Source organism: Euprymna scolopes, chromosome 7 (genome assembly GCF_053919585.1).
Source record: "Euprymna scolopes isolate OS-2025 chromosome 7, ASM5391958v1, whole genome shotgun sequence".
Classification (NCBI taxonomy): Eukaryota; Metazoa; Mollusca; class Cephalopoda; order Sepiida; family Sepiolidae; genus Euprymna; species Euprymna scolopes.
Genome location: NC_136488.1, coordinates 36,538,233 through 36,564,830, shown reverse-complemented (window position 1 = coordinate 36,564,830; position 26,598 = coordinate 36,538,233). Strand labels below are relative to the sequence as shown.

Below are 26,598 nucleotides of genomic sequence, written 5' to 3'. Positions count from 1 at the left end.
ACTTCCACCAAATCCGGCAGACACATAAGCATCCACTCTGATTTGCTACCTACACTAAGTGAAATACTTGACGTATTTTTATTCTTTCTCCTTAGATCGACTTCCCATCTAGGAGAGGAGTGATGTAGCAACTGCTCTGCTCGGCCGGAAAAAATATCCGACAGGAACATTTCACAGTGATCATCATTTTGATACACCCAAGCGTATGAAGAATGCGTAGGAACACGACGTTGTGATGTGACCACTGCACACATAAAACGAAAGGAACTATGTTACGTTCTCTCATATATGGATACAGTAAACAGGCTGGAACGTTCGAGAAAGCCTGTATATAAAGATTTGCTTGCCGAAATCAAATCAAATTTTCTCTTCAATTTTTCCAGTTTTACAGGTGTTGGGGAAATTCCATCTGCGGGAGATGTTGAAAACCCCGCCATGAATTTACGTGTAACAGGCACAAACTTTAATATTCAGCATGGAAAATTACCATATCGAGTGAGGATTTAAATCTCTTTTTAAACAATCTTATTTTGAACTACCGTTCTTATGATATGAACGCATATACACACGCGCACACATTTGTTTATATGATTTATGGACTGTTTTTCTCAAAAATAGCCACATGTGCTGTATCATACAAAAATCAGTAATTTCAAGCCTCGTGCTATTCTTACAAAATCCTCACTTTACAAATCCTCACTTCACTTCTTGTGTGGAATGTTCATAGTGAAGACTATGAACATTCCTCACAAGAAAACATTTACGTTGAAACAATTTAAACAAATATTTCTAACACGTAAATAAAAATAAATGTTGTTTATTTCATGTTAATACTGAAATTTTTTGTTTTTTGTCGAATGTTGTTATCTTCCATATTTTATTTTTTATTTCTTAATGCAAAGATGTGGATTGGTGAAACCTTTCTATTAGTTGGCGATCCCGTTAAATTTACCTTTAATGGTCCCGTGAATGTGGTCCCACAATTGTTGACTCTCGACTTCAATAAAAATAGCAACACCTAACCTCGGTCCTATAAATTGATGAATACGATTATGGATTGGTTATCCCACCAATCAACATCTTACACATCGTTGAAACGTAGATTAATCTGCACAGGGATTTCTAATGTTGTGTGTGTGTGTGTGTGTGTGTGTGTGTGTGTGTGTGTGTGTGTGTGTGTGTGTGTGTGTGTGTGTTGTTTTGGTAAAATATACAAAAGAATTTCTAATTTTTTTGAAGAGTATATGCACGAAAAGAGACGGACATAATAATAATAATAATAATAATAATAATAATAATAATAATAATAATAATCGTTTGTTTCTGCATAACGAAACGGATCTCTAAAAATTGTACCGAAATTTTAACATGCTGGAGGAGCTGTTTTTGGCACGAAAAATAAATATTAAATATTTGGATCTTGGAATGTAACTATACTATGATTCCGTGTGTGTGTGTGTGTGTGTGTGTGAGAGAGAGAGAGAGAGAGAGAGAGAGAGAGAGAGAGAGAGAGAGAGAGAGAGAGAGAGATTGATTATATCTATATATCTAAGGAAGGCTCTTATTATCTGTTTAAGTTTCTTCTGTATCTATTAATCTTTCTTTGTTATAGATAGATACAAACAACTACTTTTTATTTGTTTTACAGAAGCATTAAAAAAATATAATAATAATAATAATAATAATAATAATAATAATAATAATAATAATAATAACAATAATAATAATAATAAAGCATTTATAAATGCTTATGTAAAACAAATAAAAAGAATATATTGTTAATGTTGCCCTACTTCGGTATTGAGGACTCTTGCATTAACCGCGTTAAAACTTTATTGCTTGCTTATGCTTCACATACCTATGTTTCTATCCAAGCTTTTCATTATTTCTGTTAATCTATCTTGGTTTGTCAAAGATACATATTAAAAAATATATAAAGCAATCTGAGACATATATAGTTTACCTATCCAAAGTGAGTATGTCTATTTGTCTCAAATGTAATCATATTGGTTTATGAATCAAGCAATCTACTACAACCTCTTTATTAAATGTAGAAAGTGAAACGAGAGAGAGAGAGAGAGAGAGAGAGAGAGAGAGAGAGAGAGAGAGAGAGAGCACTTTTGTTCTCTCACATGATGAAAAGTGTATGCTATTGCGTTTTTTGTGCGTCTAAAAGTGTGTGTGCGTGCGAATCATGGGTGGGTTGGGTTGGTGGAGAATTCTTGAAACTAAAGTAAACCTGTCCTTCTTGGATTAACATATAAAATTAACTAATTGTTAAAAAACAAATAGTTAATGTGTTTTCTTTTTCTTAAGTCCATTATTTTTTTTTAAATAAAAAAGTATATTATGACAACCAAATTAGGAAGAACCTGAAAATTTTCGGATAAAATATGTGCGGGTGCTTGCAAAATATTTTTTAAATGACAAATATGTAAAAACAAAAAAAAACATGTAAATATTTTACGATTAAAAACATTTGAGGGATAATAAGGATACAATAAACCGTAAAACTTTTGTAATATTTGTTATTTTTAAGTAAAAAATATCGTTTATTTAAAAATTTTTGATTAAATGTAGAAAAATCGTTTCAATAAAAATTTAATGCCTTTTTCGCACATTTTTAAAAAAAATGTTGAATGATTGATTTTAAAGTAAAGTGTTTTTTACCATTTCTAAATTTTTACGTTTATATCCACAATAATATCTTAGTGTTTGTTAAAATTAATTATTTTGTGGATTGATTATTAGTTAAAAATTATATTTTTTGTTGATGTAATCGAATTATAGCAAAGAGTGGGGGGAAAACAATTTTTTTCGGGGTGCGTTTTTCGTGTCGTTTTGTGAACGGCTTTAATTTCGGGTTTTTAGACAATTACTTAGTTTTGATTAAACATGGCTGACAATGTTTTCTTGAACATCCTGGAGGGAAAAAAACGGAACTTTTCATGTTGGTAAGCAATAAAATATTTGCTTTCTTTTCGTCTTTGCTCTGGGTTTCGTTAATTTAGCACTTTGTATGGCAGGGTGGATTTATATGCACGCTGGTAACGAGTTTGGGTTGATCAGTCTTATGCTCTCTGTCTGTTTGTCTCTCACTCTCTCTCGTGAATCTTGTCTTTGATACATAAATACATGCGTATATGTATATATATACTGTATCTATTTCTGTGATCGAGCAGACGAATTCCACCTTTTTTTGTTTTGTTTACATGTTTTATACTTAGATGTAACCTAGCAGAATGTTTTAATAGTACTTACAGGCCGTAATAAAAGCCGATTTGGTGGTATTATTTTTCAATCACTTATAAAAAAAAAAAATCTAGACCGTATTGACACATCCAATCCATCTGGACAAAGAAAAATTAAAGAAAAGCGGGACACTATTAAGCGTTAAACACAATTATTTCTATTTTTTACTAAACCAGAAAGAAATTGATAACAATAATTTAAAAAATAATGTACTATAAATTTAATATTAAAAAATAATAATAAATTTAAGCAAAAAAAGACAATTTCTTTTGAATCTTTAAGATTTGTTCTTGTGTCAATTTCTAACAATAACACCGACTGATCCATTTCTTTTTAAGACTCAAGTAATAAAGAACAATTCTTTTATTTTTTTGCTGACGTTAGATATTTAACTTTATTTCATTTGTTGGGTTATATTTGTGGCATTGCATATTGATTGTTAAAAAACAAAACAAACAAAACATTGCAAACTAAAAAAAAATATTTATAAAAATAGGACACTCTTGTCAGAGCAGAGAGCACACTCAGCAACAGTGTGGATTTAGTTGTATACGTTTTCAACGTCCCAAATTCTTTTAAAAAGCGACACTCGATTATTTGTATTTTAAAAATTACATTGCAATTTTAGATGTCACAAAAGAAACCTAATTATACTGATTTAACATCGAGATGTTTTAGCACACACATGTGTGATTAAGTACTTATGCGGAATAATACGGACCGTGCTGAAATAATGGCCTTAGAAACTTATTCATAACATGGAATTTTAAAAACTGTTCTATACTTGCTTCTAACAATTTAATAAGCAAATGATACTTTAAAAATTGCATTTAATTTGAAAACCCTATCTAAAAAAAGAAAAAAAAAACTAGCGCGGTAGTGCATAAGTACCGGTGCTTCTACAGAATTTGAACCGAACCGACTCTTGCCGAAAAAAAACTTTGATTTTGAAGCAGAATGGTTCAAATTTACCATTAAAATAAATAACACACATGTGATGTGCGTGCGTGTTTATATATATATATATATATATATATATATATATATATATATATTACCAAGTTTTACATTTAGAATAACATATTTCCTTCTGTGAATTAAATTTTTTTCTTTCCCTTTGAGTAATATATATATATATATTAGTCGAGCAAAAAACATTATCTTGAATAAAAAGAAAAGAATCGATATTAAAATAAATATATATGTATATTTTTACATTGTTATTATATCTTAAATTTGCAATAGCTACAAATCGAATGACATTTCCTTTGAAAAGAGAATTTGAGACGCTGAAAACGTTCACATTCGTGTATCTTTTCTTTTCAACTATAGTCGTAGAAAAAAAAAAGTTAAGTATCTTTTTTTTTTTTTTTAATCTACAACTACTACAATATTCTCGTATTGTATGTCTCGAGACGAAACGAATTTAAAAAAGGAAATAGAGAAGAAGAAAAAAATCTAGATTCCTGGCGGTATTTTTGCCCAGTCAGTCTCCGAGAATGGAGCGAGAAACTAGAGCTACTAAAAAGAAAGTCTTTATTCTTTCTTTTTAAATGAAGAAGAATGCTACTACATTGGCTGTGTAACCTAATTTCTTTTTTTATTGTTGCATATACCGATTTATTGCTATGGAATCGTGGTCTTTTCTTTAGAAATCTCCTTCGTATGCGTAAAACAGTAAGTCCATTGTTAAATCTATATTAATAAAATTGTGTGACCACTTACTTCTCGTGTGCATGTGTTTTTCGCCCCTGCGTGGCTTACACATAATTTCTGGTGTTTGTTTAAAAAAAAAAAGTCGACAGATCGATTTTTTTTAAGTATACCATTTTAAGCAAAAACATCAGTAATTGTCATATCGAAAATAGTATTATATCCAAAAATTATGAAAATTCATCGAGTAGAAAATTATTTATAGTTAAAAATAATTTTACGGAAAATTGGTAAGTTACATTTTGCCCAGATGTAAACATCTTTAAGATTGCGAATACATGGGACGTACTTATCTCCCTTTTCGACACTTTTATGGCAGACATTTTTAAAAGACCGTAGAGAGAGCGATGGATGGACCGATGGAGTATGGACTTTTCTTTTTACTAGAAACACAATAATAGTTGGTCGCGATGAATTTTCGTAATTTTTGGATTTATTACTATTTTCGACATGACAAATCAGTATTATTTGTTTTTACTTAAAACGACGTCTAAAAATCGATCTATTGACTCTATATTAACAAGCTCCTCATGTCTTCTTTTTGACGCAGTGAATACTTATTGTAACTAAAAATGCAATACCGTAAAATAAAACAAAATGTATAAAATCTTTAATATATGTGACTTTATACAAGCTTTTAGCTTTACATATGCATTGAGCACTTTGAGAATATTTTTTTTTTAGTTCAATGCATTTAAACTTATATATATTACAACATTAAGATCCCTTACGATGCATTTCGTTTTTCTCGTAAACAAATGATCCAATCCATCTCCCAAAGAATGAATTAATTCATAATCCTTTGAAATTTGAAAGGAATTTGAAAATTTTCAAACTTCTGAATACAAAATAATTTCTAGTTTTAAGATTCTTAGAAATTTTGGTAAAACTATACAAACACCGTGACAGCGAATTACCCCTACCCCTAACCCTAACCCCTAACCCTAACCCTAACCCTAAACCTAACCCTAACCCTAAACCCTAACCCTAACCCTAACCCTAATCCTAACCCTAACCCTAACGCTGTCACGGTGTTTGTATAATAATACCGAAATTTTTGTTTATTAAAAGATCGAAAGTTTTGGAAGCTATTTAAACCCAATAACCGGTACTTATGAACCGTGCTAACAGCACTACTGCTGAAATAATAATGTTAAAAATTCATTCTTAACATAGGAAGGGGGGGGCGTTTTGTAACTATTCTGTACTTTCATCTAACAATTTAATAAACAAAAAGATACCGTAAAAATTGCATTTGACTTGAAAATTCTATCTAAAAAAAAAAAAAAAAAAAATAACAGGATCCGTAGCTTGCATAAAGTACCCTCATCAAAGTATATATTAAAACACCATTATATTAACAAAATTAGTTATAGGTTTATAACAATTGGCACAGCTTTTGAATCGGAACTGAACTGTTGTTTATCAAAAAAAAATATTTCTAATCCTAGTAACCGGTTTTTGTCTGGTTCAAAAACTGTACCAATATCACAAGTTACTGCTTTGTTCAAGTTCAGTATCTGATTTGTTTACAAACAATTTATTTCCGTTTTTGTGCGGATCGACCCCCTTCACGTCGAATGCCATGAAAAGGTCCGTTCTATTTAATGTTTAGCAATAAAAAATATTATTCTGAAAAATAGCCAAGTTCGTTTGCTTATTTTAAAACTCGTAAACATTAATCAGAGGGCACCTTTTCAGGGCATTCAACGTAATGCAGAACGGTTTGCATAAAACGGAAGTAAATCCTTTGTAAACAATAAACAATCACTGGCTGAACTTGAACAAAGCCCAATTTGGTTCACCTTAGTAAACAAACAATGATGTAATAATTGAATTTAACTTTGGAAATCCTGTATTTAAACAAAAATCAATAATTTAGGAAAAATAAAAACAAAAAACAAACGACATATTTAAACAAAAATGAAAGTAAAACAAAACAAAAAAAAAACTCTAAAGTAAAAAATATAAAAATCTAATTTTATTGAAATATATAAGAGATTTAAGACAATTTTTGAATTATTTAAATTACTGACGTTTTAAAACTTGATTTCATTATAAAACCAAATTGAGCGCTTCTACACTATTAGGACGAAATTTTGTAATCAATAAATGGAGTTTTCTGATAAAAAAAACAATGGTTTCAACTGATTTTTTTGTCAATTCTAATATGGTAGTTTCCCAATTATGCAGTCGAACTTACTTGAATATTACTGAATTATTAAAAACAACTTTAATCGTGTTAGCAGGTGAAAAATTGCGGCTATCTTGTTTCAATCGAAACGGAACATTACCTCCCTTTCGAACTAACCTGTGTCTTACGATCGTTTTCATCAAATTCTATTTTTATTTTCTTTAATAAATAATTTCTATCTAATCGATTTTCGTAATTTTTTGATATACTCATCTTAAATATACGAGGAATACGCAGATGCCATTGTTTTCATGTGAAATTCTGTATTACGATTTCCGAAATTTTGTCCTAATAGTGTAGAAGCGCCACAAATTGTTATATTCTTAAGGGTTAAATAAATTAAGTTTTGCGAGTTGTATTCTCTCCATCCCCTCGAAGTCTTTTTTACTTTCATTTTTGTTTTGCTTTTCAATTTTTTTTTTTTTTTTTTTTTACTTTTCATAAAATGAGTTTTGAAAATCAAACTTAAATGTAATGGTGCCCTTTGTTGATTAAATTTTTAATCAAATTGTTATAAACTAAATAACTGAAATAAAAATAATGGAAACTCAAACGAGTTTTAAAAATAGAATAACTAACAAAACAAAAAAGGCGTAAAAAAGAATACACTGGAAATAAATGTTACCAAAGGCAAGTTAAGTTGCTCTGCTTCCTACCTTGATAGGTTTTTGTGTTTTAATTTATTTTAAAGTGTTTTTAAAAGCAAAATGGTGGTTAAATTCAAGACATAGTCGAGCCTTGATAATCGCAGAAAAATCGAAAATTAAACCAAATACTAATTGAAACATATTCAATAAATGTCAGTAATCGCATGCAAATGCAATGTTCTACCAATATTTTAGTTTTCGATTTTTGGATGATTATCGAGATTTGAATATGACTCGAATTTGACCATTTTGTGTTTTGTTCAAACTTAACATTTATTTTAATTTTAAAAAAATACTTTTAAATAGGTTAAAATAATAAAAAAACTTATCCAGGTAGGAAAAAAAGTAACTTATCTTTACCTTTGGTAACATTTATTTGTTGTGTATTTATTTTTTTTGCACCTTTTTGTTTTGTTGGCTATTCTGAAAAATCACCACGCTGCGTTTTTTTTTTTTTTTTTTTTTAATGAAAAACATTGTATTCAGTGAATTTTATAATTTTTTTTTTTCAATTTATAAAATTAAAAAAAAAATAATAAGGATTATAATTTTTCGATACAAAATACATTTATAACAAAAACAGGACAACAGATTTCATCTAGTAATCTTTTATTAAATTTAAGAATCTTACTACTCGTCTATGTGACAAGCTGAAATGTACAGCTTTTATAGTTTGGATTATCAAAGAGGAGATAATCCATATTCACAACATTCTCCCCTACCAAATTTCTTACTGATAGGGAAGAAAGTCCCTTAAATGTCCAGCGGCCGCCTCAGCAGTACATGATTTGGGGTCGGTGTACTCAAACAGGGAGGTTCTTCAGTGCGAGTCTATCTATGGGCTCTAAAATACCTTGCTCCAAAATGGTTCTTTCTCAGAAGAGCAGACATTCCATGTCAGTCTCTGGATGAATACGTTTTTTCAGTGCTAGTCCTTCATCTGTCAGGGATTCAGGAGTTGGCTCATCCAAAGTGTCTGACAGAGCCCCAACAAAGACAGTGTCATTAGATGACGTGTCGGGAGCAATTTCAGTACCATGATCTTCTAGAGGGGCTTCAGTGTCAGAGGGAGTTAGTCTGTCCTCAGGAACTGTCCACAGTCCTAGTACATCTCCGGCAAGTGCTAGGTCTCTGAGAGACACATTAGACTCTCTACTATCTGCATGTTGTACTAGAGCGTATTGGGGGTTCGCCTCTATGAGCTCTACCTCATCCACCAAGTCATCATTTTTGGTGTTATGTGCATGTCGTCTTAGAAATAGTACAAAGTTGAGAGAGCCAAGATGGAAGTGAAACTCCCGCCGAACTCTGTTGCTGAAAAGGTAAAAACCTTTTGTGTGGCGGTACACAGTAGAGATTGAATGGCGTATAATGCAACAGGAAGGAGAGTTTCCCATTTATCAATTGAACATCCATTATTTGATGCAGCTAATTGAACTGTCTTTCCAAATAATGATGTTATATCTTTTTCATTGGCCGTTACCCTTAGGGTTGTAGGGAGTTGTCTGGCCTGTAGCTGCTCTGACATGAAAGAAGCTCCTCGGTTCGAATGTATATATGTAGGAACTCCAAAGACGGAGAATAGTGAGCAGAGGCATTGTATAGTTGCAGTAGCTGATATGTCTGAGCAAGGGAAGGCAAAAAGGAAACCGTGAATATTCGTTAACAACAGTTAATATATATCGGTTCCTTGTTTTGCTTGGTAGCGGTTCTTTAAAATCAAGATTGAGTCTTTCAAACAGTTGTGTTGCTTTTATTAAAACGCTAGTTTTGGATTTATAAAACCAAGGCTTTATTTCAGCACACGTTTGGCAGGAATTTGTAATTCTTTTTACCTCCTCTATTGAGAAAGGCAAGTTTCTGCACCTCACAGCATGAACCATTCGAATAATGCCCAGGTGACAGAGATTGTTATGTAGCGTTTGGTGTTCATCCTCGCTTGATGCCGTACAGCATACTCTTGATAGTGTATCACCTGTTAAGTTCTTCTTGCAGGGTCAGTAGTTGATGTCAAAAGAGAAACAAGATAGTTCAATTCTCCACCTCGCTATTTTCTCATTCTTTATTTTGCTTGTCGTCTTAAAGTTGAACATAAAAACAACTGATTTTTAATCAGCAATAAGTTTAAAATGGTCCTTGAAAAAAAGGCTACAGAACGATCAGCTTGTCCCAAAGATGCAGCAATAGCACAGTCTGGCACATCTTTTTCAACAAGCAGAGGAATATTTTGGTCTATTGTTGTAATTACTGATTTCGCAATATCCTTTTTCAGTCCCTCGAATGCTCCAATGACTTGACGGGACAGAGGAAACGTCTCTACTTGTGTTAATGGATGTATCTTCTTTTTTTTTTTTTTTTACACAGTGGTCACCACTTATCAAGGCCCGGAAGCCACTCAGGGATAAGGGTTATTGCAAGTACATTACGTTAGTGTGGAGATTTGATGAAGTGTTTACTTAAGGGGGCGGTTCATTAGGAATTTGTTAACGTTGGACTTGAAGACATCCAAGTTGTAGTCAGGTGGGAAGCAGGCAGACGGAACAGAGTTCCACAGGCGTGCAGTTCTAAGAAAGAAGCTTTGTTCATGGAATCCATGTTTTGATTTAGGCACAGATAAAGAGTGGGGGAAATTTTTCACAGTGGATTCAGCTAGACGGGTGTTTTTCGTGAAAGATTGGCAAGGGGGGGGACCAGAGATTGGAGTTCAGACGAGCACCTGCCATAGAAATAACGATAAAACAAGGATAGGCTCGCAACGTCTCTTCTGTGGGAGAGAGGTTGCAGGGTAGAGAAAAGGGCATCCCCCACTAAGCCATGAAGTCTATTTTGAACTCTGTCAAGGCAGGATAGGCTGTTTTTAGCAGCTCCTGCCCAGATATGGCAGCAGTATTCCATCCTTGGACGTACTTGGCTTTTATATAGATAGAGAATTGCATCAGTAGTGAGATATCTTCTGGAGCGGTAGAAGGATCCCACCATCTTTCCAACGACCTTGGCAACAGACTTGATGTACGTGTTCCATTTCAGATCAGGAGTAAAGGTAAAACCCAGAAGCTTGTCAAAACACAGGGCCTCTCCCAGACGAGAGCCATCCATCCCAAAAGCGCCCAAAAGAGTAAATCTTTTTATAGTTTGGGAGTAATCTATAACCATTCTCTTTTTATGGTTATCAGATTTCATATATATTATTATAATTGTGATTTCAAAAGTAAAAAAAAGTATTTGGGTGCAATCAGCTAAAACCAAAAGCAAAACTAACATTTAAAGCTGGTGACGTTACCACTCTACCAACATGACACGCATATGAACTGATTAAAAATTAAAAATAAACTAAGATAAATGTACAAAATGTATAACGATTTTTTCAATTTTGACTCCTTAAAAACTATTTTAACCGGCTAAAGATCCATAAAAGAACGGTTTATAAAAAATCCAATCATTTAAGGCCCCTAGCGCCACATTGCGAAGAGATAGAGTTTGAAAATATGGAGACAGACAGACAGATAGATATGTAGCCTTTCATATATTTGACTAGCAGGAGAGGGCGGCTTTGCCCAGTCGTAAAATATGCTTAAATATTATATATTTATTTGTCCAGATTTTGTATATATTATTATAGAGTCATGATTTCAAAAGAAAAAAAAGTATTTGGGTGCAATTAGCTAGAATCGAAACCGAAAGCAAAACTGTAGCATTAAAAGCTGGTGACGTTACCACTGTACCAACGTGACACGCATATGAACTGATTAAAAATTAAAAATAAACTAAGATGAATATACAAAATGTATAACAAGGTTGTCAATTTTGACCTCTTTTTGACCCCTTAAAAACTATTTTAACCGGCTAAAGACCTAAAAAAGCATGGTCCATAAAAAAATCCAATCATTTGAGGCCCCTATCGCTGCTCTGTGACTTTTAGTTTCACAGAAGATAAAGTTTGAAAATATGCAGACAGATATATAGCCTTTCATATATTAGATTAATAAAATTACACATCTGTATGTGTCCTTTGTCTATTGCATCAATTGATACTTAACAAGTTGAAATTTTTTATTTACTACTGCTTTTTTTTTTTTCTTATATCTGCGTCACCGCTTATCAAGGCCTGGAGGCCACTCTAGGATAAGGATTAATGAGTTTTAGGTAGATGGTGAGAGAACACCGTGACGATCAGTAATGGTGAACCTTGTGTAGGGTTTAATTATAAGATGACTCAACAAGAACTTATTTACATTAGACTTAAAAACGATCATGTTATAGGCAACTAGAAAGCAGCCCTACAGTATTGTGTTCCACAGATGGACAGATCTAGGAAAGAAGTTTTGTCATGGAATTTTCATTTAATTTTAGGCACAGGTAGAGTGAGGGAAATTGTTGACGGTTATTGTAGCTAAATAAGTATTTGTTGTGAAAATTTTACAAGAGGGGAGGGCATAGATTGTAGCTCAGTTGAGTACCTGCCAATAAAGCAAAGATAGACTTGCAAGTCTCTTCTGTGAAAAAGAGAGAGGTGAAAAGGTCTTTGCCCACTAGATTTCAAAGACGGTTTTATACCCTGTCAAGGCAGGAAAGAGTACATTTAGGAGCTCCTCCCCAGATGTGACAAATTAATTTGACTTTTGTATAGGTAAAGAATTGTGTCAGGATTGCGATACTTTTTATAATGACAGAATGATCCCACTATTTTTTTCAAATGATTTTGGCAACAGAACTGATGTAAGTCTTTTTAAATGGTGTTGTCATTTTGAAAGTAAATGAATTAGATTAAATGGGATGTGAAACCTTTGTTTCCATAATCTTCATAAGTATCCATTGGACAACAACTTTTGCTTCTATTTCGATCTAGCTGGATTACATATTTCAAGATGGTTTAATAATACTGAAGCACCCTTATACTCATTGATCTAGGACAACGGGTTAGGAGGGTGACCTTTGACACATGTGCTAAACCCGGCATGCCAGTCATTTTTTTCTGTTAAACAAACTCATCTCAAAAATGAAAGTTAGACGCATTTATTAAATATTCGACCCCAAAATGTAGCGAAATAGTCTGGTAAATATTCTATTTTTATGTACGATTCTTTTAAGGGATAATCATTAACATCATCCAATATGTGCTGGGTCTGATGTATAGATAGTATCACTAGTAAATAAAAAAAATCTGTATTAATTTTATAAATTATTCACTTTCAAATGGCATGTGTCAAAATTTGAGCTCAATTGAATTAGGTTACAAATTATAGTTATTTAAATGAAGCTACTGTTGCAAATTTTCAAACCAATGGAATAATCTGAATTTTGTATGTTGATAAAGCATTGCTTCCTGATGTAATATACTATTCAAGGAAAGCAATGGCTTGATAAGTGTTTTTGAACTTTGATCCATTGGAAACAATGGTCAAGTGATATGCTAATTTTAAATGCAGTTATACAGACACAAATAATGCTGAATGCTTAAGCCGCCAAAATTCTGCAATTATCGCAGAAAACATTAAAAAAGTCCACAAACTCATTTTGGTCGAATGTAAATTGAAGTTATGTGGGATTACAGAAGGGTTAAAGATATCAGAAGGCAGTATATTTAACTAGCAATACCAGAAACCATAACTTTCAGCATTGGACAAGTGGACTGCTACTTAATTTGACACTCATAGTCTTTAAATCAATAATAAGTACATTTCTTCTACCTCCATCAAAATAAAACTTATATAGCTGGATTCACAATAAAATTTACTTTAAAATGGTATTTTAATATTTTTGTTGTGATTTGTATATTTGAAGAAATCGTTATTTAAATCTGACTATTAAAGACGAAACATGCCAGTATAGCATGCCTGCTGGCAGTAGATCACTTTTTGCAAATAAGCGGTCGGGCTATGTTCACATAAATACTCGAAGCAGAAGTTGTACCTGTCGACGACGTTTCTAGTTTTTTTAGCTAATCAGAGGAAAGAAATGTCTTTGCTATGGAATTTGAACACAACATGTACGTCTTTCCAGTCAAAAGTTAGAATATCTCAAAGTTGACATTTATAGTACAGAGATAAGTAAAGATAGAAACTGTGTTTGAACGCTATTTAATAGTGAATGTATTAATTTCTTTTGTCCTAAAATTTAAAAAGAATTGGATAAAAACTTAAGCACGAATAGATAGAAATAATGATGAACGCATATAAATATGAGAATTGTGTGTCGTGACGCGTACAAAAAATCTGTAAACAAAGTGTTTGTCAACTAACTTACAAACATAAAGTATTCATTTTATTTTTGTTATTATTAAAAAAAACAAGGTTTTTATTATGGATAGGAAAAGAATATTTAAAAAAAAAAATTCTTTGAAAATTCTTTTAAATTTCTTACAATATTCTCTGATTGTATTGATATGGTGTGTTTTTAATAAGAAAATTGTGTCACAGTACTTAGAAGACACCAAATAATATGTCCCTCAAATATTTCGGTTGATATGCAAGAAGGTTTGGAATATTTGATCGAATTTTACAGACATACTTTTAAAAAGTTGCTCACATTCGAAATAAAAAGAAAATACTGTCATTGTGAAAAAGAAAACCCAAAACTTTAAATAACTGAATTTGGAGGCTTAGAAGAGTGTTCATTTTGTGGCATAAGTTGCCGTTTTTATAGCTAGGATCAAAGTGAAATGTCTACAATCTATTTTTTGTTTCCTGTCTAGACTAGCCTTTTGTTTGGAGAGCAATTGAATTTTCCACATTAAAAATCAATCTTGTGTCTAATTTTGACCTAGTCAGAAAGGTCATTAGAAGATCTTAAAAATGAGTCAAATTAATTCATCTTCTATGTCATCATAAACTTTTGTTTATAGCTCACTTAAAATCAGTGGCAAAATGATTTTTTTTTATACTTTTAAGACAGTTTGGTTATTTTGCTTTATGACTATGGCCATGACAACAGCATATTCTTTTCCTTGTTTTGATTCTCAGGTATATATCCATTGATATCTTATATGTTTTTATGTAGAGTGATGTGATCCTCGGTTGATTAATTGTGTCCGTGTCAGATATATACTCGAGAGTAAAAACAATGAAAAGAATATGCTGTTGTCATAGCCCTGTTTATGACATATCAGCTCTTTTTTTTTGGGGGGGGGTATTTAATGCTGAATTCAGTAATTTCGGAAAAGAAGTTTTGTGCGTCTAATTCTTTATATTTTCAAATATTTGTGTTTGGTTTGGATGTTTTGTAAAGAAAAATTATTTTTGTTTTTGCAGAACATGATTGAGGGGAAAGGAGAAATACAATAACATCAATGTTTGGTGCATTTTAGGTTAGGAAGCCAGTGTTTTAAGACAAAGAATAAACATGACCTACTTACAACAAGGAGATCATGGATTATTTCGATCAAATTTCAAGTATGTTTTATTATAGCCTAAAAGTAATTAGCAAACATGTTTTTCATATTAGTAGAGATGATTTGGAAAAAGCTACAAGAGATGTAACAAGATTATCATAAACCATTAAAAAGAAAGTAGTATCGTAAATAAGAATTTTAACCTAGATGGTCAAAAGTTGCATTTGGAATGTGATTATTTTGATAATTTAAAGGTTAGGATGGAGATTGAAAGCATGAATAAAACGAATAAAAAATTTCTATTTAAAAAAAATAAGTTCATTATTCATCGAAATTATTTATATTGAAATGGATAGTTTTGGCATTACATCCAAACAACTTATTTGTTGATATTTAAGAATATGCACACATTCATCACACCCATTTGTAAAATGAAGTTCTATACAAACTTGAAATGTGTTTTTCAACTAAATTAAGAAAAGTCTTCTTTTTTTTTTTCAAAAGTTTGTCAAATTTGGATTTTGATCACAAAAAACAATGGATGAAAAAAGTTAAAATTTATTAGTCATTTCGAGGTTTTGCATAACATCAATGTTTGAAACGTCTGTGTGAATTCTTAAAGATTACCACAATTTTTTTTACTTCACCATGTTTTACTTATAGAAAAATCAAACAAAAACCAGTAAAACAATAAGTTATAATAAGTTTCATCATAAATGAAAAAATATAGTCGCCATCAGTATACACGACGAAAAAGAAGTTAGTTAAGAAAAACAATAAGTTCATAACTCTTCTTTAACTAGAAAATTGATTTTTAGTTATCATTCATCCTGATCTAGTCTTATATTTGATATGTTAAAAAAGATGGCGACTATATTTTTCAACCTATTTTTCATTACAACGTTTCACTTAAACAATGAAAATTGCTCTAATTTAGTGGTTTTATTGTCTTAATTTAATTTTTTTTGTTATTGAAAATAATTTATTTGGGAATAAATCCAAAACCATACTGAAATCCATTTTACTGTAAACTAGCAGAGAGACCCGATGTTGCCCGGGATTGAATGATGATCAACGAATGTTTTACACTCCCATATTTTTATTGCCATCAGAATAAGTGAAATCACCAATTTTTCAATCAAATCAATTGATTGTCTGGTTTAGTTGGGGACCCATTGCGGTGCACTGGGAGGAAACTTTATATGCCTCTCTGCAGTGACTTAGTCCACAATATATTGTAGTCTACATTGCACTGTAGAGAACCTACTGTTGATTTTATATTCTTTATTTTTATATATAATAGCTTCAATTAAAGTTTAAAATGCAAAATTCAAATATTACACTTCAATTATGCTCTAAGCAGAAACATTAATTTTGAACGTGCCCCTGTTATATCAAAGAACATACTGTTGATTTTATATGCCTGGCCTTTTGGCTTGTGTGGTAATAAAACTTCTCAAATGCACTTGTGATATTAGGCTGTGTAAGGTGTTAACTTTAGTCAAAATCGCCAGTTCTTTCATCAGATTATTTCGATTATCGGTTATTATGAAAGACATTGCGATACAAAACCTATCTAAGAACACTGCTAAGCACATAAAGTACCTTTGTATGAAATTAATTAAAATCGGCCAAGCCGTTTTGGAGTTCATAGGGAACTTACACACACACACACACACACACACACAAAATTCCTTTTATAAAATAGTAAAGATAATTTTGATGACTAAAAGTGTAATTAACGAAAAAGTAATTTAATTACAAAATTAAATCTATCAGAATACATTTCGTTTTTTTGTAAACATGTCAGATATTTCAATGTTTTGTTAATAGTTAAAAAAAAAGAATGAGTTATATTATTATCCTTTGAAATTTGAAACAAATTTGGAAGCATTTAAATCGTCAAATAAAAAGTTATATCAAGCATGAAAAATTCTTAGCAAAGTCGTCAGGTAGTTAAAAGATTGCAACACAGGAATTAAAATAAAAAGATTCCTGAATAACATAAGGAGAACTAGTAAATAATAAAGTTGATTATTTTATTTAATAACAGGATTTAATCATAATGATACATTTTCATATACAAGGATCATTCCAAAAGTAAGGCATTCTGTTTTTTTTAACTAAAAATAAAGTTGAAGTGCTACGAAGATGGGAGTGGTACCATAAACGGGCAAACTTTTATTATCCAGAATTTAATTTTCTACATATTCACCACATTTCTCAATGTATTTTTGCCAGCAATGAACGATGGTTGAGCATGGGTGTCTGGAGCGCACTTTGTCAGTCACATTTCTGTTGCCACTCTGAAATTGACGATCCATCTCCTAACTGTGCTGATATCAACTGCATCAACTTCATAAACGTTAAATGAGCACTGATGAATGTTGATATCGGTTCAGTTTTTTTTTGTATGAAGGAATTCAATGACATATGTCTGCTTCTGATGCACGTCCATGACAGGGGTTGCTTTCTTAAGAGTCTCACAGCATAAATATCTGCAGCAGAGAAATGAGACTTTCAGATCATGAATGGATAAGTTCAGTCATCATAACAATGAAAATTGTAGTACATCTGATTCATTCAGGCGGAATAAAAATATAGGAGGCATTACTTTTGAAAAACCCGCATATATTTTTTTTTATAATCAAATTAAGTAAATTATTTTTACTTACTAAAATTGTCATAGTTAATATATGGCGTAATAATGTTGAAACACCAGTTCTCGTTCGATCACTGAAGTTAAGCAACATTGAGTCTAATCAGCACCAGATGGATGACCATTTGAGAAAACTAGTAGTTCTATGTAGGAAGATATCGGCAACTCTCTGCGAGAACAGTAAAAAGTTTAATGCTGACATCTTCTGTGACCGAAATATACTGTGACTGGGGAGTGCTTGTGAATTTAATAATCCCATGACAGAGGAAGCCGATTCAATCCACTTATGATGGATGCTGTTCAGGCATCTGGCATCAATTGAAATGGATGGCTCTCGTCTTGGGGAGGCTCCATGTTTTGACAAGCTTCTGGAATTGACCTTTACTCCTGATCTGAAATCGAACATGTACATCAAGTCTGTTGCCAAGGTCGCTGGAAAAATGGTGGGATCCTTCTATCGCTCCAGAAGATATTTCATTGTTGATGCAATTCTCTATCTATATAAAAGCCAAGTACGTCCAAGGATGGAATACTGCTGCCACATCTGGGCAGGAGCTGCTAAAAACAGCCTATCCTGCCTTGATAAAGTACAAAATAGACTTCATGTCTTAGTGGGGGATACTCTTTTCTCTTCCCTGCAACCTCTCTTCCACAGAAGAGACGTTGCGAGCCTGCCTTTGTTTTATCGTTATTTCCATGGGAAGTGCTCGTCTGAGCTCCAATTTCTGGTCCCCCTCTCGCCAATCTTTCACGAAAAAGCTGAAACCACTGTCAATAATTTTCCCCACTCTTTATCTGTGCCTAAATCAAAACGTAGATTCCATGAACAAAGCTTCTTTCTTAGAAGTGCACGCTTGTGGAACTCTGTTCTGTTTGCCTGTTTCCCACCTGACTACAACTTGGATGTCTTCAAGTCCAACATAAACAAATTCCTGATAAACCGCCCCCTGAAGTAAGACACTTTATCAAATCTCCATTACTAACGATTACAGCGATATTATCCCATTGATTACTGTACGCGCAATAACCCTGATCCCCGAGTGGCTTCCGGGCCTTGATAAGTGGTGACTACCATGTAAAAAAAAAAAAAATAAAAAAGATAGTTAATAAATAAATTTATATGTTTCTATTCAGGCGTAATTACATTTTCTTTCTATTATTGAGATTAATCAGGCTACTGTTCTCACCTTGAATGTTATTCTTACAACGTTTCAACCTATGTAACCTCCAGCCATCTTGAAGTGTATCTCATTGAACTCGGGAATCTATACAGAATTTCAAATGGAACTTTTTATTTACTCCATAGGGGTAGCTTGCTCTCATTCTGTCAGCCATGACTGGATAGAAGTTTTAAGTAATGTGTAATTAGTATTGCCTATACTGAGGATTGAACCTTCCCTCCACTGTCACTTAAAACTGATTATTACTTAGCACGTATCCATTATATCAAACGTCAGTGAGATGCAAGATGAGAACAGTAATTCAAATAAACCTCATCTCAAAAATTCTGAAACATAATACATTTTTCTTTAGAAACGCCTATTTATTATATTTACAAATAATGTTAATAAAAAATGGAAGTTAATAGTATAGTTTTAGTAAAAATGTTTTTTTTTCATTATTTAAAAAATAAAATTTCCTGTTACCAGTTTAATTTCATTGTTTTTTGCTACTTTCTAGAATTATTTAAATTTTTTTCAATCTGTAATTCATTTAAAACTAACACGAACATAAAAATCTCATATTTTGTATGATAAAGTCAAACATGACATTTTTGGCAAAGTTTTAAAAATCCTAAAATCTTATAAGCTGCCTAAATCATAAGTTAAAAAAACATAACTAAACAAATACCAGGATAATAGTGTCAATCAAGTTTTATATGTCAGCTTAAATGATATCTAGGTTCAAGTGTTAAAATTTCACATGTTAACTTTATATACTAGCAGTTCAGCCCAGCTTTACTCAGGCCCTATGTACTGTTCATAACTTTATGTGCATATGTATATATATATATATTAAAATGTTTGACTCATGTCCAAGTAACCTGCATCTAAAATTTCAAGTGTTTAGACCCAAAGTTGGCAGAGAGTTTGGTAGAGTCTGCAAAGGTCAACTCTTTCAACTTTGACCTCTTGGCAGCCAAATTTTCACCCCAAAATTAAAAAGCTTGCTGCATGTCTGAATACCCTTTATGTAAAATTTGAAATGTTTACACCCAAAACTGGTTGAATAGTTTGCTAGAGACCGCAAAGGTAAAATCTTTTGAACTTTGATTCCTTGGTAGCCAAATTTTCGGTGAAAACTTGATTAAAAAGCTTGCCCTATGTCTGAATACACTTGATGTAAAATTTCAAATGTTTAGACCAAAAATTGGCTGAGAGGTCAAATTCTTTTTAACTTTAACCCCAATTTTTACTCCTTAACATTTATTGTTTTGGGGCTCAAATCAAGTTAAAAAGTTTGATCCATATCCAAGGAACCTACATCTAAAATTTCAAATGTTTAGACCCAAAATTGGCGGAGGAGTTTGGTAAAGTTTTCAACGGTCAAATCGTTGAACTTTGTCCCCTTTACAGCCAAATTTCCGGCCAAAAACCGATTAAAAAGATTTTCCCAAATCTCAGTATACCTTATGTCAAATCTGTAGACTGAAAATTGACAGAGTAATTTAGTAGGGAAATATACACAGACAGACGCACAGACAATTTCATTTTTATAGATATATAGATTAGACATGAATCGTGTGTAAATTGATAAAATATACATTGTAAATCAAATATTTTTTAAAGCGCTTAAAATTCATACATGGTGTAGTGGATAAAGTACTTGATAAAATTCAGTTGTAAGTTATACTCTTTTGAAGGTTGTGTGGATGACACTCAAAATACAATTGCAAATTACTTAAGACCTTTACCAAGTCATGGCTGACAGAATGAGAGCATGCTACTCCTGTGGATTAAATAAAGGGTTCTGCTTGAAATTCCATGTAGAATCTCAATTTGACAGAAAAATTACCGAGTTTGACAGTATCCACGTGACAAAGGTTGGAGGTTACATCAAAGGTGAGAACAGTAGTCCAAAGAATCCAAAGATGATTAAAATATGACTTAATAATAAGCTTAGAATAACAAATTATCAAAAAGCAAATGATGGCAATATGTAAAAAATAATGTAAAAATTAAGTTTTATACATATTAAAAAGTTAATGTAGACATTTTTTTGTTGTGGCCCTATTCTAAATTATGAACTGTCAAATTAAAAAAATAGTATATCTAAATTGAAATCTATATATCTATAAAAGTGAAAGTGTCTGTCTGTCTGTCTACATTTCCCTACACAATAACTCTGTCAATTTTCAGTCTACAGACTCGAGATTTGATATACAGGGTAGTGAGATTTGGGAAAATCTTTGTAATCTGTTTTCGGCCATAAATTGGGCTGTTAAGGGATCAAAGTTCAATGAGTTGACCTTTGAGAACTCTACCAAACTCCTCCACCAATTTTGGGTTTAAACACTTGAAATTTTAGATATAGGTTCCTTGGACATGGATCTAATTTGAGCTCAAAACAATAAATGTTAAGGGGTCATAATAGAGGTCAAAGTTAAAAAGAATTTGACCTCTGTGGTCTCTACCAAATTACTCAGACAATTTCTGGTCTAAACATTTGAAATTTTACATAAAGGGTATTCAGAGATAGGGCAATCTTTTTAATCGGTTTGAGTAAAAAATTTGAGCTACAAATATATAAATCTATGTATGTATGTTTGTATGTCTGCCTAAAACTTTTGACAGAGGCGACGGATTTTCACAAGATCAGTATTATTTTGAAGCTCGACCCTTCAGACGAGAAATACTGAAAAATTGGCTAAAAACATTAATTTCTTCATCCTCAATTAGGCACTTTTCTACAGCGAGGAGTTGCTTTTTTCGCCGATACTTTCGAAAGTCATCCCCTCTTTTCGATTGTCTAGCCTTAATTTAAACTTACGTCACTTCCGGTTTGGCGGTAGTTATAACAGCAAAGGCGTCACGTTTTTTCATGTTCTTTTCCTCCCTTGTGGTATGGGTTCGAGCCTTTCTTCCTACTACCACTTTTTTTTTCACTTTTGCTTAACACACACCTCCAAACACCCGGGCAACGCTAGGCACTCATGCTAGTATTTTAAATATCAGGAAATTTGGTTTATTAAATAGAAATAAAATAAAAAATATCCTGCATTTTTCAGATAGTTTCTATTTTTTTATTAAGATTTCAGATTTTTTATATCTTTTTGTTATGAAAACATTTAAGTAAAAAAATATAGTATCTTAAACATTGCTTCTTTTATTAATAGAAACTTTATCAAAATGAAACAAATATTTCTGGCAAAGTTTTTGTTAATAAGCAAAATATCAGTCTAATAATGTGTTTTATGTGATTTTTTTTTATAAAGATAGAGAAAAATGCAAATTGAAAACTTGACAAACTATGGTTTGTTTACTTTTCCACTTTATTTTTTTTCTGTTGGAATTTATCCTTATATTACATATGAATATATATGAAAACAGAAAACAAATTCTAATAAAAAATTATGACATATTTGTATTGTCTAATTTTAACTTTCAAAATTTAGTTGATCAAATAGTCATTTTATTCGTTTTTAATTTAAAAAAAATACATATAATGCAGGTGAAGTGCTCTTTAGCCTTGGTAGGCAATCACCTGGCATCTCTGTAAAAGCACTGGTCTCCATCACCTCACTTGGTTGACATCAGGAAGGACATCTGGCCTATAAAAATTTTGCCTCAACTAAGGAAATGACTTCCAAAGAAAATCTGTCGCATTTTAAGCTATGTAGCCGGTCAGAGATAGATTAGTTTGGAAGACAATTACAGAAATCCACTCGGCACATGCCAGTATATAAAACAAATGCAAAACCGAATATGATATAAGATGATATTTCTTTTTGAAAAGATATTTACAATGCTTGTTTTTCGTCAAGTTTATTTTTCCATTTTTACATGCATAGCTTCTTTCTGTAAATCTAGTAATGCACATTATCAATAGTTTTAGGACAAAAATGATTATAAATGTCTGTATTAAACTATCAGACAAGACCATGTCTCACCTGTAAAATAACTTTGATAAACATGCATTCTTTTTTTTCAATATCAATCTAATATTTATTGAAACCGAAAATGAAATAAAAGAAAATTAAAACGAATTTAAAAAAAAAATCATAAACGCGACTATTTTAAAACCATTAAACTAACTTTCTAATGAGTATGGAATGGTTTGAAAACAAATTTATAGTTAAGATATAAAATATTTAAATTTAGAAGATATTTTTTCTCAAACAAAAATATTAACTCTTCTATTTGAATGTATAAAAGACAAAGTTATACTTAATGAGTATAAGTATTGCCATAATTAAAGACAAATAACTACACATTGGCATTAATTATATGAAATATATAAAAAAAAATTTGCAATGAGTTGTATTGATTAAATTTATTTAATCAATATAAAATTCAGAAACATAATGTGACTTAATATATTTTTAATTATTTTTATGTAAGCTTTTCACACAATACTATGTCTATCTCCAATCTCAGGAAGGAACAGCTTGTAATGAGGTGCATTTAGTATTTACATATATATATAAACAATTGGAAAAATTTGGGAGGCATAAATATTTAGCCAGTTTTCGGTTTTAAGCAGACAAACCCCTGTTTGCTGGTTAAAAAAATGCAAGATTTGTGGCCTTGCATATTACAGCCTTAATTGAAAAATCAAAAATTGTAATATGAAAATATTGTTCAAGATATATGTGCAAAAACACTTTTAAATGCTTTATTTATTATTTTTATATAGCTCTATCTAAAATAAGTATTAAGCTCTTTGTCCAACGTTTGTTTTCTTAATTCGAATCCGTCCTGATCATTCTTGTTATATATATAATGAGAAAAATACTTATCCCAGAATGGTTAAAATGAATTCCCTGAACAGAACAATTTTGCACCACTTTTATGTCTTACAGAGATTAAAATCCAGATATAATAATGCTAAACTTTGTTTAGAATCTTTATTTCAATTTTGATCAAAATCCATTACATGATTTTGATTGGAGAAAATGTAGAAAATTTATGAGGTCTTAAGAAAAAATTGAAATTCAAAGAATATTGTTTGATTGGTGCCTGATAACTCATGCAAACCTGAAATATTTGAATGTTCAAATGGAAACTTGTGTTCATATTATGCCCTCTAACGCCCCTTCAAAATACCCCAAAGAAACTGAAATTTTGGGAATATTTATTAATTGATATCTAATACCTTTTGTTAAAATTTCACAAAAAGTGGCCTTAATTTTCATAGATGGCTTCCACCCTTTCTTTTTTCCCTTTGCATAAAAGTAAAATTAAATATAGTTCTCATTACCTACTTTTATGCCTAAGAAGCTATGTTCCAAAATTCATAATGATCAGTTATTATTTTAGGAGTAAATCTGTTAAAAAAGATGATATTATTAAATTAAATTACAGTTGCATCATATCAAAATTTGAGCCCAATTGAATTATTAGTTTACAAATTTTTACATCTAACTTAGGAATGTGTACTGTGGCACGTGTTGGAGGTACCTAATGATCAGTTATTATTTTAGGAGTAAATCTGCAGACATACATAACTTTATATAAATATACGTAAAAGGGATACTAACAAGAGGTCTGGCAAACCTGCGATTGAAAGACGAGCATGTAGTTAACTAACTTATTGGTAGATAAGAATTACTGAGAACGTTTTTATCTCAAGACATATTAGTAATATCTAATAATTAATTAGCAACTATATCGGTTATTACGAAGCACCTTACCATTATAAAAAATATTGAATTATTTCCATAAATGCAATTATACAAGACATTAAGAAAAATAACATCCTTTACAATAAATAAACTAGTGCAAAATTTCACTTTATGCAATAAGAACTTTATAGTAGAGCAAGGGTTGTACAATCTCAAATAGCACTTCCCTTAATAATATTGCGTCTGTCTGGTGGCTGGGAGCAATGCAGTGGTAAGCAGAGATAGTAAGACCTTAAAAATACCATATATCCATTAAAAGGAAAGGGGCTAGAGAACTCAAAGTCAAATTGTAATGTATTTTATGTACAAGAAACTAAAATATGATACTAAGTTATTATGTTTTATTGTTTATGCCCTGATGACCCATCAGCTGTGGCTACTGCTGTTTGAGGAGGGGGGACAATCTCTCAACCCATTTATTAATTACTAGCAGGACCTGTTAACTGATGTTGTCCGGTGGTAGCATACCTCCACCAGCCCCACCTCACCCTACATATAAAATTATAGTACGGCTATTGTTGTTGCCCAACCCACAACCTCCTCATGTTAAGAACAGCTTTTGGAATGGACACCCTCAAAAACGGCTTTCGGAATTGACACCCCATGTTGTGAATTGGTGGGGTTTGCACAAAATTTGCTCAAAACATAACTTTGATAATTGCTGTCAGGATTCAGTATGTTGTATCAAAATACAACCGCTGAGATACAATGTGCGGCTCTTTATAAACAGACATTTCTTTCTCCAATTTTACAACATGGAGAAAAAGAAGAAAAAAAACATACTAAAGATGCAGTATATCTCTGAAATATATTTATGTTATAAACTTCAAACAAGTAAAATATTTGTTTATTTCCCTAATATTACGTTGTGATTTGGCTTTCAAGCGTACTTGATGCATATTTTATTTTTTATATATATACTAGCTGGTTGCCTGGTGTTTTCCAGTCGTGAAATACGTTTTAATATAATATTTTGATTAAAAAAACATTAAGAAATTTACATGCGAGATTTGAACCTACAGACCACATCATACAAAGAAAAAAAAAAAGCGTAAATTTTCAAGTCTTATAAATTCTTTGCAGTTAATGAATAAAAAATTAAGAAATTTATGTGTGGAGTTTGAACCTACAGACCATGTCATGCAAAAAAAAAAAACACACATGCAGTTGTTCTATCGCACATGTAGTAGTTCTATCATTGTTGCTAAGCGACAACATGGAAAAAATGGCTTTACCGATGATAGATTAAAATAACGGTTTCGATTATTGATTATCATCGTAGGTATTCTAAGACAAACTTAACTAAGATCACTCCCCGATTTATACACTGAAGTTCTGTAAATTTTAAAGAAAATCTGTTCAGCCATTTTGGAGACTATAGGGAATGAACTCACACACACACACACACACACACGGAGACAAAGTTACATTTATATAATTGTGTGTGAGTATATATATATATATATATATATATATATATATATATATATTTAATAACGTGATTGATAATTTAAAATTCACATTAAAATTAAAAATCTGTTTCATAAGAAGGAACAACAACAAAGTGAGTAATTTGTACGATCGTTTCGGAAACAATGTTTTTATTGTGATAGACATTATGCCACGGACAATAATTTTGAAATATAGTTTTTTTTAAACAAAGTCTCCTCATCAGTAAAAGTATTGGCTGGGTTTTTTATATGTAAAAGACACCATAAATAAACCTAGCAATTTTTAAGTAAGGCAGATGTGTCTGGAAAAAAATTAAAATAAAAAGGAAAATATTTACTTGATAAGAAAAGTAATATAAAATTATAAATCTGAATTTGATTTAAATATAAGGTTATAATAATATGTTTTTAATAAAAGTTAAGAATTATATATATATATATATATATATATATATATATATATATATATATATATATATATATATATATATATATATATATACCTTTTAAT

General features: G+C 31.3%; 1 protein-coding gene across 1 annotated transcript in view; it reads left to right on the top strand.

Moving 5' to 3' along the window:
* Window positions 1-2,866: 2,866 nt before the first annotated feature.
* Window positions 2,867-26,598, top strand: part of LOC145279677 (uncharacterized) — a 48,443-nt gene continuing 24,711 nt past the window's right edge. The window contains exon 1 of the mRNA XM_080130943.1: window positions 2,867-2,954. The gene's annotated coding sequence lies outside the window, so the exon portion shown is untranslated. The remainder of the gene's footprint in view (window positions 2,955-26,598) is intronic.